The sequence below is a fragment of the Procambarus clarkii genome, chromosome 28 (assembly GCF_040958095.1).
Source record: "Procambarus clarkii isolate CNS0578487 chromosome 28, FALCON_Pclarkii_2.0, whole genome shotgun sequence".
Taxonomy (NCBI): domain Eukaryota; kingdom Metazoa; phylum Arthropoda; class Malacostraca; order Decapoda; family Cambaridae; genus Procambarus; species Procambarus clarkii.
The window spans coordinates 12,034,874-12,045,653 of NC_091177.1; positions in this window are offsets into that span (position 1 = coordinate 12,034,874).

The following is a 10,780-nucleotide window of genomic DNA, read 5'->3' on the forward strand; positions in this document are numbered from 1 at the left end:
CTGCATGTTAGGCAGAATTTTCCCATCATACGCAATTCTGGCAAATGTCTACGGACTCACCCACCAACATTTCAAATATCACCTTTCCCTACGAACCAAAAAAAATTGCCTTTTAGGCTAAACTCTCAATATCATATAAATTAAACATGTGTTCAATAACTGCTGAACAAATCAAATCATATAATGAGGCATTTTCCACATGTATTGAAAAATATTTATATTGTACAAGATTGCCGAATAATGATGACCATAGTTATGTGATCAAGCATAAGTGTTGTAGGTCTCATGAGGCTTTCACTGTATATCTGTATCACAATATATCTGTATCACTGTATATCTGTATCAATCACTGTATATATTGCAAGTAAACAAAATACAAAAAATATGCAAAGAAAACTTAATTCTGAGACTACATTGCTCAGTATAAATTACACTACCTTACTATTCAGTTTCAGAGATGTTGAACGGGAATCCTGTGCAAAGAAAAAATGAATACAAAACCATAAAATATCCCATAATAATAATAATAATAATAATAATAATAATAATAATAATAATAATAATAATAATTACTTTCAAAATGAGAGCCAGTGACCTCATTGTCATGGTGCTCGAGGTATTTTTATCAGTCATTCAGAGTGACAGACAATATAAGGGCCACACCGTTGCCAGTGTACACACAGCTGTTGAGCTGACCTCTGTGGAAGGCGAGCTGCTCAATATCGACCAGGTCAGTGCCAGCGTTCCGTGGAGATTTACAGCTAACACCATAGGGAAAAAAGCTAGAGTACACTTGTTCCCCCACTCATCCATTTTCTCTCCCTTCTCTTCCTTCCCCCTTCTTCTCTCCCTCTCTCTTCATTCTTCCAACCACACTCAAGCAAACCAAACACTCCCGGGGCAATGCACCTTCGGGGAGGGCATTCGACCAATATTTTGGCGTCCCTCCGGAGGTTTTGTTGACATTGTAACTGATCCTGTGGACACAAGTGTATTGCAAAGTCCACAGTGTGGCCAGACGATCCCAGCCCAGGCGTCCGTCAGGTGTCAAGGGGTGGGCAGGGGGGTACTGGCAGGAGCTTGACCTCTTGTTTTCTTACCCTTAGTCATGGAGACAGGTTAGGTCCAGCTGGGCTCATGCTTGGTGTGTGTGTGTGTGTGTGTGTGTGTGTGTGTGTGTGTGTGTGTGTGTGTGTGTGTGTGTGTGTGTGTGTGTGTGTGTGTGTGTGTTGCGCGGGTTGAGCTCTGGCTCTTTGGTTCCGCTTCTCAACTGTCAATCAACTGGTATACAGATTCCTGAGCCTACTGGGCTCTGTCATATCTACATTTGAAATTGTGTATGGAGTCAGCCTCCAGCACATCACTGCCTAATGCAATCCACCTGTTTTACTTCTCTGACACTGAAAAAGTTCTTTCTAACGTCTCTGTGGCTCATTTGGGTATTCAGTTTCCACTTGTGTCCCCTTGTTCGTGTACTATTCGTGTTAAACCGTTTATCTTTATCTACCCTGTCAATTCGTCTGAGAATTTTGTAGATATTGATCATGTCATCACCTTACTATTCTGTCTTCCAATGTCGTGAGTTGCATTTCCCGCAGCCTGTCCTCGTAACTCATGCCTCTTAGCCCTGGGACTAGCCTAGGGGCATACCTCTGAACTTTTTCATGCTTCGTCTTGTGCTTCGTCGTGTGCGTGTGTGTATGTGTGTGTATATGTGCGTGTGTGTGTGAGTGTATACCCGCCTAAATCTACTCATCTAGAAGTACTTGTAGGGTCGAGCTCGGCTCCTAAATCCGCTTTTCCAGCGTTTTTTGTTTAATAATGTGTCTCAGTTCCCACGTTTTGTCTGTCATATTTATATGGGAAATGAGTTAACTTCCACGATTTCTTAGTGTAATATATTACTGACTGCTCTAACACTAAAGAAGTTCCTTCGAATGAAGTTCCATAAATGAATCGTTGTTATTCATTTGAGTCTCCCAAGTTTCCATCTTCGTTCTACTATGAAGAATGTTTTTCTGTTTACTTTAGAAATTCCTCCTAAAATCTTTTATGTTATTATATCTCTCTCTCTATTTCTCTTCTCCTTAAGAGTGGTGAGGTGCAGTTACTTCAGTCTTTCTTCGTGGCTTAAGCTCTTCATCTCAAGAACGAGTTATGTTGATATTTTTGGACATTTTCTAGTTTCTACTATATTTGTTACTGTATTTGTATTACTTCAGGTGAAGGTTTCCTTACTGTCTCTGTAAACTCAAAAGTTGACCTCACAAGTTTCTGAAGGGCGCACGAACGTTGGCCAGTTTTGGCATTAGAGTTGAGGTTAAGTCTGCTCTTAGGTCTTCCTTAATTTCTGAAGCACGAATCAGTTCTCTTAGCTCAAAAACGAGCCTGTTGCATATCTTCGAACCATTTAAAGCAAACTTTAAGATAAGGGTTCAGTACTGGGGCAGCATGTTAAGACTCATCTAGTAAGATGATTTGGTAAGTTCCTTTCTCCAAGTTTCTGAAGGGTTTCCGGAATAAGTTAGCAAACTTGGAATATCATTTTGACGGTATTATGCTGGTATGTGCTCCTGATGTACTCCCAAATCTTTTTATTTTTTTCTGAAGTGGGAAGTTCCCTTCCCTTCATCTGATCCTTCTGATTAGTTTAGTATCATCAACAAATATCAGCAAGAATGAACTTACTTTCTCTGTTAGGTCTTGACGTACATTATAAATAGAATTGGTCTAGCTAGTAACAGCCATTGAGGAACTCCGCTCATTATCCCTCTCCATTCTGATGATCTGTCGATGAGCTGCAAATCTCTAAATTCTTACCGAGAGCTGATTCTTCAAATAATTTAACACTCTTCCTTGTATATCATTCTGCTTTTGTAATTTGCAAAGAAGTAGTCGCTTGTTAGAAAATGTGTGCAACGCTTTCTGACAATCTAGGAAAATGCAGTCTGCCTAATCCTCTCTTTCCTGATTAATTGTTGCGATCTTGTCATTGATCTCTAATAAGTTATATTTCCTTTTGCTGATTCCATGTTTATGCTTGTAAATCAAATTTAAATAAGTGTTCTACGAGCCTTCTAATTCGTCTCTAATATCTTGCAGGTTATACTTGTTAGTGATACCGTTCATCAGTACAGCGGCTTCTGTATTCAACCTTTCTTATATATGGGCAACACATTAGCTGTTTACCGAATCTCAGGTAGTTCCCCCATTTGTAAATAAGAAGTTGAAAACGATAGCAAGGGGTCTACACAATGTTGCACCTGCGTCTTTTATCACCCATTGTGAAATAAACACATAAATAAATGTTTATTCAGGTAAAAGAACATACATTCAAAATGAGTTACAAACAGAAAGTTGGATTTCTAGATAAAGCTAGAACATACTATGCCTACAGCAACACTAATACTCTCAGTGTTTCTTTCATTCTGATGTTACTTTACGTTTATGTTACTTCCATTACGGTTGGTATTTCTTGTGTTACTCTCAGTTCCCTGAGAAATCACAGATCTGTTTCCAGCCTGAAAACCTCTTGGAAGTAATCAATATATAAGCAACCTACCTCTTCTTATTTTTTTACCATAACGCAATTGAGATAGGAATGGTGTTGTTGAGAATCATTACCTTTCTCATTACACAAGTGTCATTCGTGGCTACATCTCTCATTCATCCTCATCCTTTCTCCCATCTAGCATTTAAATATTATTTTGACTATTATTTTTACCCAATATGCAATCCATCATAATTTAAAACTCACACGTGTCATTTATCCTGTCTCTCACGTAGGGAGGAGACGAGGGTGTCTTGCATGCGAGGGGGAGATGGAATAATATCCACTAGCTGCAGTGTCTAGTGTTATTTTTGTCCACTAGTTGCAGTGTCTAGTGTTATTTTTGTCCACTAGTTGCAGTTTCTGGTGTTATTTTTGTCCACTAGCTGCAGTGTCTAGTGTTATTTTTGTCCACTAGCTGCAGTGTCTAGTGTTATTTATGTCCAGTAGCTGCAGTGTCTAGTGTTATTTTTGTCCACTAGATGCAGTGTCTGGTGTTATTTTTGTCCACTAGCTGCAGTGTCTAGTGTTATTTTTGTCCACTAGCTGCAGTGTCTGGTGTTATCTTCCTCCACTACGTGTTTGTGCACTTAGGGTCAAAATCACATCAAGTTGAACGTATGTCAAATGGTGAGAAAGGAACATCATCAACTACCATACAGGTGGTTCCCCCATCACTAAACAACCACCACCAGCCACTGTACCCACAGCAGCTGCTGCCCATAACTACACTGTCAACCGGTCAACCATTACAGCATCTCTCACCCCCCTACTCTCTCCCCCTCCTCTCTCCCTCACATTCAATCTCTACCACTACATCAGCCTCTGTCATTCACCTCTCTTCTATTTTCCATCCAGCATCTTCACTCCCCCCTTCAACCCACTACATCTCCTTTTCATCAACTACAAGTAACACCTACCACTATGCACCGACTCACTACAACCCATCCAAGTCCACTACAACCCATCCCCACCCACCACAACCCTAAATGCTGTAGTTAGAAACGTGGGTGTGATAGAGTCCAATCGGCCCTAGGAACCTGTAGGCCAGGTGATTGACGGTTGAGATTCGGGATCAAAAATACCAAGGTCAACCTACGTAAGTACAATTACGTGAGTATAACCGATACGCACTAGCTAGAACCCACCGTCCACCAGCAACAGCCCATTCACACTAATTACAACTCAACCCTACTAACTACAACTCAACCTCGTAACTACAACCGCCCATTACAACCCACCCCGACCACAACAACTCCCTATTCCCACTACAATCCACCTCTACCCATCATAACCCCCCTCACCCACGATAACCCCCCCCCCCCCCCCCAACTCCCCCATCACAGCCAATTTGATCCCTGTCACACAGGTAGAAAACTAATTAACTTCAAACCATATGAATTAATTTATTGAGATAACACCTCAAGCTGTATTTACCACAAAGAAATACATCCTTCAACTGAATGTAAATCTCAGCTTAGTGCGACGTTCAAACCCCATGAATATGGAAGGACCAATTTTCCCAGAAAATATTGAAAATTTTTCCTCCATATGTCATATTATTTCACGGCCGTGAACGAAGACAATTTACGCTTGTTGAAGACATCCGCCGGATACTTTACCCAGAGTTTAATTTTCTGTGGCAATACTTGTTTCTCGACAGCCAAGATAAAGTATGACTTCCTAGATGCTCTTCTACCTTTATACATGGTGTAATTATTACTGCTAAATGGTTAATGATAATCCGCTTTATCTTTGTGCCTGGAAATTAGGTATATGTCTATTATTGGCAGCTTAGTGGGGTTTGTGTGTGTGTTTGGGGGGTGGAGGGTGTCATGTATTTATGCTCACCTATTTGTGCCTGCAGGGTCGAGCATTGACTCTTGGATCCAGCCTTTCTAGCAGCCGGTTGTTTAAAGCAATGACTCCTGTCCTATTTCCCTATCATATCTAGTTTTAAATTTATGAATAGAGTCTGCTTCCACAACCTGCTCCTTAAGTGCATTCCATTTTCCACTACTCTCACACTAAAAGAAAACTTCCTGACATCTCTGTGATTCATCTGAGTTTCCAGCTTCCACCCATGTCCCCCTCGTTATGTTACTATTCCGTGTGAATAATTCGTCTATTTCCACTCTGTCAATCCCTTTAGTATTTTAAATGTTTCAATCATATCCCCCCGCTCACTATTTTTTTCTAGTGTCGTCAGGTTCAGTTCCTTCAGGCGCTCTTCATACTCCATCCTTCGAAACTCTGAGACGAGCCTCGTCGCAAACTTCTGAACTTTTCCCAGTTTCCTAATGTGTTTCTTCAGGTGTGGGCTTCATGATGGGGCTGTATACTCTAAGACTGGTCTCGCGTAGACAGTCTAAAGCGCTACGCCCAGGTTTACGCCCGAGATTCTTTCTCGAATCATCGCATGTAGGTAGTTTCCCTTCATTGAGTACTGTCCCTTTGGTCTTCTGTCACCTAATCCCATTTCCATAACTTTACATTTGCTCGTGTTGAACTCCAGTAGCCATTTCTCTGACAGTATCTGCAACCTGTTCAAGTACTCTTGGAGGATCCTACAATCCTCATCTATCACAATTCTTCTCATTAATTTTGCGTCACCCGCGACATATAGGACTCTACTCCGGTAAACATGTCATTAACGTATATTAGAAACAGAACTGGTCCAAGCAGCGATCCTTGAGGTACTCCACTCGGTTCTATTCGCCAGTCCGACTTCTCGCCCCTTACCGTTACTATCTGGCTAAGGAAACTTTGAGCAAAGGAGATTCACGAGGAAACTCTGTGTTTATTTAACGCATTCGAATTTTTGTTTCTAACATTGCGATTACATCTGGACTCTCATGTGTCCGTTTCCTAAACTCGTTTACTTTTAAATAGTGTCCGCGATCGTGTAAAAACCTCACTTCATTCTGTGCATTTTTACTTTCTAGTTACCTAATTTTCCTTCCCTTATACGAGGAAGATGGTTGCCCTATTTAGGAGGAGGGTAGGGTTTGTTGGGGAGGGGGAGGGGTTGTAAGTTGGTTGCAGCCTATGGCAAGAGTGTCCATAAGGGCAGCAGAGGAATTAGGAAGAGAGGAAGGCACTGGTTAGCTTGGGAGTGGTCAGTTGAAATAGAGGATGGAGATGGATTGCAAAGAGAGGGAGAGGCTGAGAAGGTAAGGGATGGAGTGTGTTCACCTAGCAGTAAATAGATACCTGGGCGTTAGACATCTATTGTGGGCTATATCATGAAAATGTGTGTGTGAGAGACAGAAATATATGTATTAGATATGACAGAAAACAAAAATTGGTTGGGAATCAGTACATTAGACATCAGACGGTTAAAAAGGCGGAGTCCAAGAGCTAACAGCTCAATCCTGCAGACACAACTAGTAAATACAAGTACTAAATACTCACAAAAATTGCTACGACATCTTTAAATTTTCGTCACTGGTCACTCCTTATTGTACCCAATTTCAGAGTTCAAATCAAAGATTGCATAATTTGTTCCCCAGTGGGAGATTGTTTGCAGTAAATCGCCAATATTTGAATTGGTTTATCTTTGCTTTTGTTATCGTATCTGGCACATGTTTCCCTTACTTAACAGCCACATAAACTTATTTTCAATTCTTCCAACTGACTCACCTTCTCCGTGCCAGTCGTTAAGTGTTAAGGTAGTTAAGTATTAATGTTCATCGTAATGTTATTATTTCCATCACAACACCGTTGTTGAGCCCTAGTGCATATCTTGGTTCCAGTGTTCGTTTAATTTGTCAATTTTCTTAACCTGTCCTCATAGCTCAAGCTTCCAATTTCCGGTATCAGTCTTTTATTTTAGTTTTCCGTTTTACAAGCTGTGGATTCCGTACATTACTGGCTGTGTGCTGTGTGTTTTAAATGTTTTTAATTCTAGTTTTTCGAAAGGCTGTTCGTATGATATCGTGTATTGTGTACAATGACTCTTATAACGCGCACTTCCGGTGTGTGGTTGTGGATGATATCACCCTGAGGTCACGGTTTTCCTAGTTCTTGTGTTGCTTTCCTCTCAGTACTGTCTTTGTGTGTGTGTGTGTGTGTGTGTGTGTGTGTGTGTGTGTGTGTGTGTGTGTGTGTGTGTGTATGTGTATGTGTGTGTGTGTGTGTGTGTGTGTGTGTGTGTGTGTGTGTGTGTGTGTGTGTGTGTGTGTGTGTGTGTGTGTGTGTGTATGTGTGTGTGTGTATGTGTGTGTGTGTGTGATTACCTAAGTGTTGTTACAGGATGAGAGCTATACGCTCGTGGTGTCCCGTCTTCCCAGTACTCTTTGTCGTATAACGCTTTGAAACTACTGACGGTTTTGGCCTCCACCACCACCTTTTCACTTAACTTGTTCCAACCGTCTACCACTCTGTTTGCCAAAGAAAACTTTCTAATATTTTGTCGGCACCTTTGTTTCCTTAGGTTGGATCTGTGGTCCTCTTGTTCGTGTAGATGCTGGTTTCAGGAATTCCTCTTTGGCAATTTGGTCGATTCCTGTTAGTATTTTGTAAGTGGTGATTTAGAAAGTGATGTAAGTGCAGTCTTACATCACTTAAAGATGTATGAATTCACCTAGTTGTATTCACCTAATTGTGCTTGCTGGGGTTGTGCTCTGGCTCTTCGGGCCCGCCTCTCAACTGTAAATCAATCAACTTATTTTTTCCACACATACACACACACACCCTGTATTTCCATTGTATACGAATAATTCCTTACATTTTCGAATTCCGCACTATTATCCGGAGAGTTCGTGTTCTAACTTCCATTAGTGCCCCCTCGTTATTTTTTCATAAAGTCGAAAAGTCTTCTTTATCGACAGTTCATATTTCCCTCAGTATCTTGAGTGTTGGGATCATATCGCCTCTTGTCCATCTCTTTGCAAATTTCGTTACATTTAGTGCACTGTGCCACTCCTCAATGCTCATTTTCCCTATCTCTGGTTTCTATCTTGTGGTAAATGTTCGGACGTTGTAAATATTGATTCTCTGCCTGTATCGCATTTTGGTTCCAGGCTTCAGCTGCATACTCACGACTGGTCTAACGTACTCATTTTTTTTTTTTTTTGAGTAGGGGAGGAGAGTATGTATCTGTGTGGGAAAGTGAACAAACGTGCTTGCATGTGTGTGTGTTTACATCCCTTGTGGCCTGTCTGCATGCCTTCCATTCCCAGATCCAAGCAATCGTTGATCCATCAGCCTGTGGAGATTGCGAGAGGTCACAGACTCCCCCTCGATGAGGCGGATGCCAGAAGTGTACCTCACGACGCTCTCAGGTACAGACCCGCCCTTTCAATATCTCCAGCCTTCGAGCAATACCAATTAATCTAACTTATGATGTCTAGTATTACTGGTGGCAAATGGCAACTAATATTTATCCAACACATCCACTTATTATTACATATTGCAGGATTTCCGGCGTTTTATGGCACTCTTCGCAACGAACTAGATGATGAAAAGGAAAAAAAAGGTCGAAAAGGTCCGTGTGTTATAATCCACAGTGTTAATTTGGAGGAGCACAATGGCCGAACGAGTTTTCCAGTTTTTGGTCTCATGGGAGACTTGTCTATATATCTTCATGGCGGGAACAACACTACTGGATACCAGAGAACGCTGGTACAAAAAGTAACACCACAGGAGAGAGAGAGAGAGAGAGAGAGAGAGAGAGAGAGAGAGAGAGAGAGAGAGAGAGAGAGGGAGAGAGAGAGAGAGAGAGAGAGAGAGAGAGAGAGAGAGAGAGAGAGAGAGAGAGAGAGAGAGAGAGAGAGAGAGAGATGCCCTCAAGTGTGCTATTCTTGCATTCTCACAACCCAGCTCCTTGTCCTTTCTCTTGATAATAACTTTCCATACCTTTCCCTACAGTATTACCAGTTTTGAATGTTGTAGAGGTAATCAGTCCTGGACTATGGCCTTACTGTAATTGTTCTGTATGCTGCTGCAATACGGGTACCAATTTACTCCTCTTGCTACTCCTGCTGGTAAATGAGCAGAACCAATTAGATTATATAACACTCGAAGCAAAAAATTATAACTGGATCTTCATTTATGTCATATAATAGACAATGTAATTTCATATTAATAACGTGATAATGTTCAAGGAGAACACGTAAATAATATTTTAGTAGTGTGACCTAAATATCGCGTTGAATGTAAGAAATTTAATATGACGGCTGCTTGATTACTTTTTGTTATTATTATTAAACCGTAAAATTATTATATAGTATTTTGTTAACGTTAAAAGCCGCGCTTCTCAGCGGCGGAGAGCCTCGACCCTCGCTCCTGTCACCGCTTGACGGGGCTGGTGTTATATAATGACCAGTTGTCTATCATACAGTCGAAGTGCTGAATTCTCTTTGGTATTATTCCCGAGACGCAACAGTTCAAGAAACGAGTTTATGTGCTATGATTGAGAACCACTGGTGCCACCACCACCACTGGCTCCACTGGCTCTACCACCACCACCACCACCACTGGCTCCACCACCGCCACCATCACCACGGGCTCCACCACCACTGGCTCCACCACCACCACCACCACCACTGGCTCCACCACCACCACAATCACCACTGGCTCCACCACCACTGGCTCCACCACCACCACCACCACCACTGGCTCCACTGGCTCTACCACCACCACCACCACCACTGGCTCCACCACCGCCACCATCACCACGGGCTCCACCACCACTGGCTCCACCACCACCACCACCACCACTGGCTCCACCACCACCACAATCACCACTGGCTCCACCACCACCACCCCCACTGGCTCCACCACCACTACCACTGGCTCCACCACCGCCACCATCACCACAGGCTCCACCACCACTGGCTCCACCACCACCACTGGCTCCACCACCACCACCACTGGCTCCACCACCACTACCACTGGCTCCACCACCACCACTGTCTCCACAACCACCACCACTAGCTCCACCACCACCACCACCACTAGCTCCACCACCACCACTACCACTGGCTCCACCACCACCACTGGCTCCACCACCACCACCACCACTGGCTCCACCACCACCACCACCACTGGCTCCACCACCACCACCACCACTGTCTCCACAACCACCACCACTAGCTCCACCACCACCACCACCACTGGCTCCACCACCACCACTACCACTGGCTCCACCACCACCACTAGCTCCACCACCACCACCACCACTAGCTCCACCACCACCACCACCACTGGCTCCACCACCACCAGCAC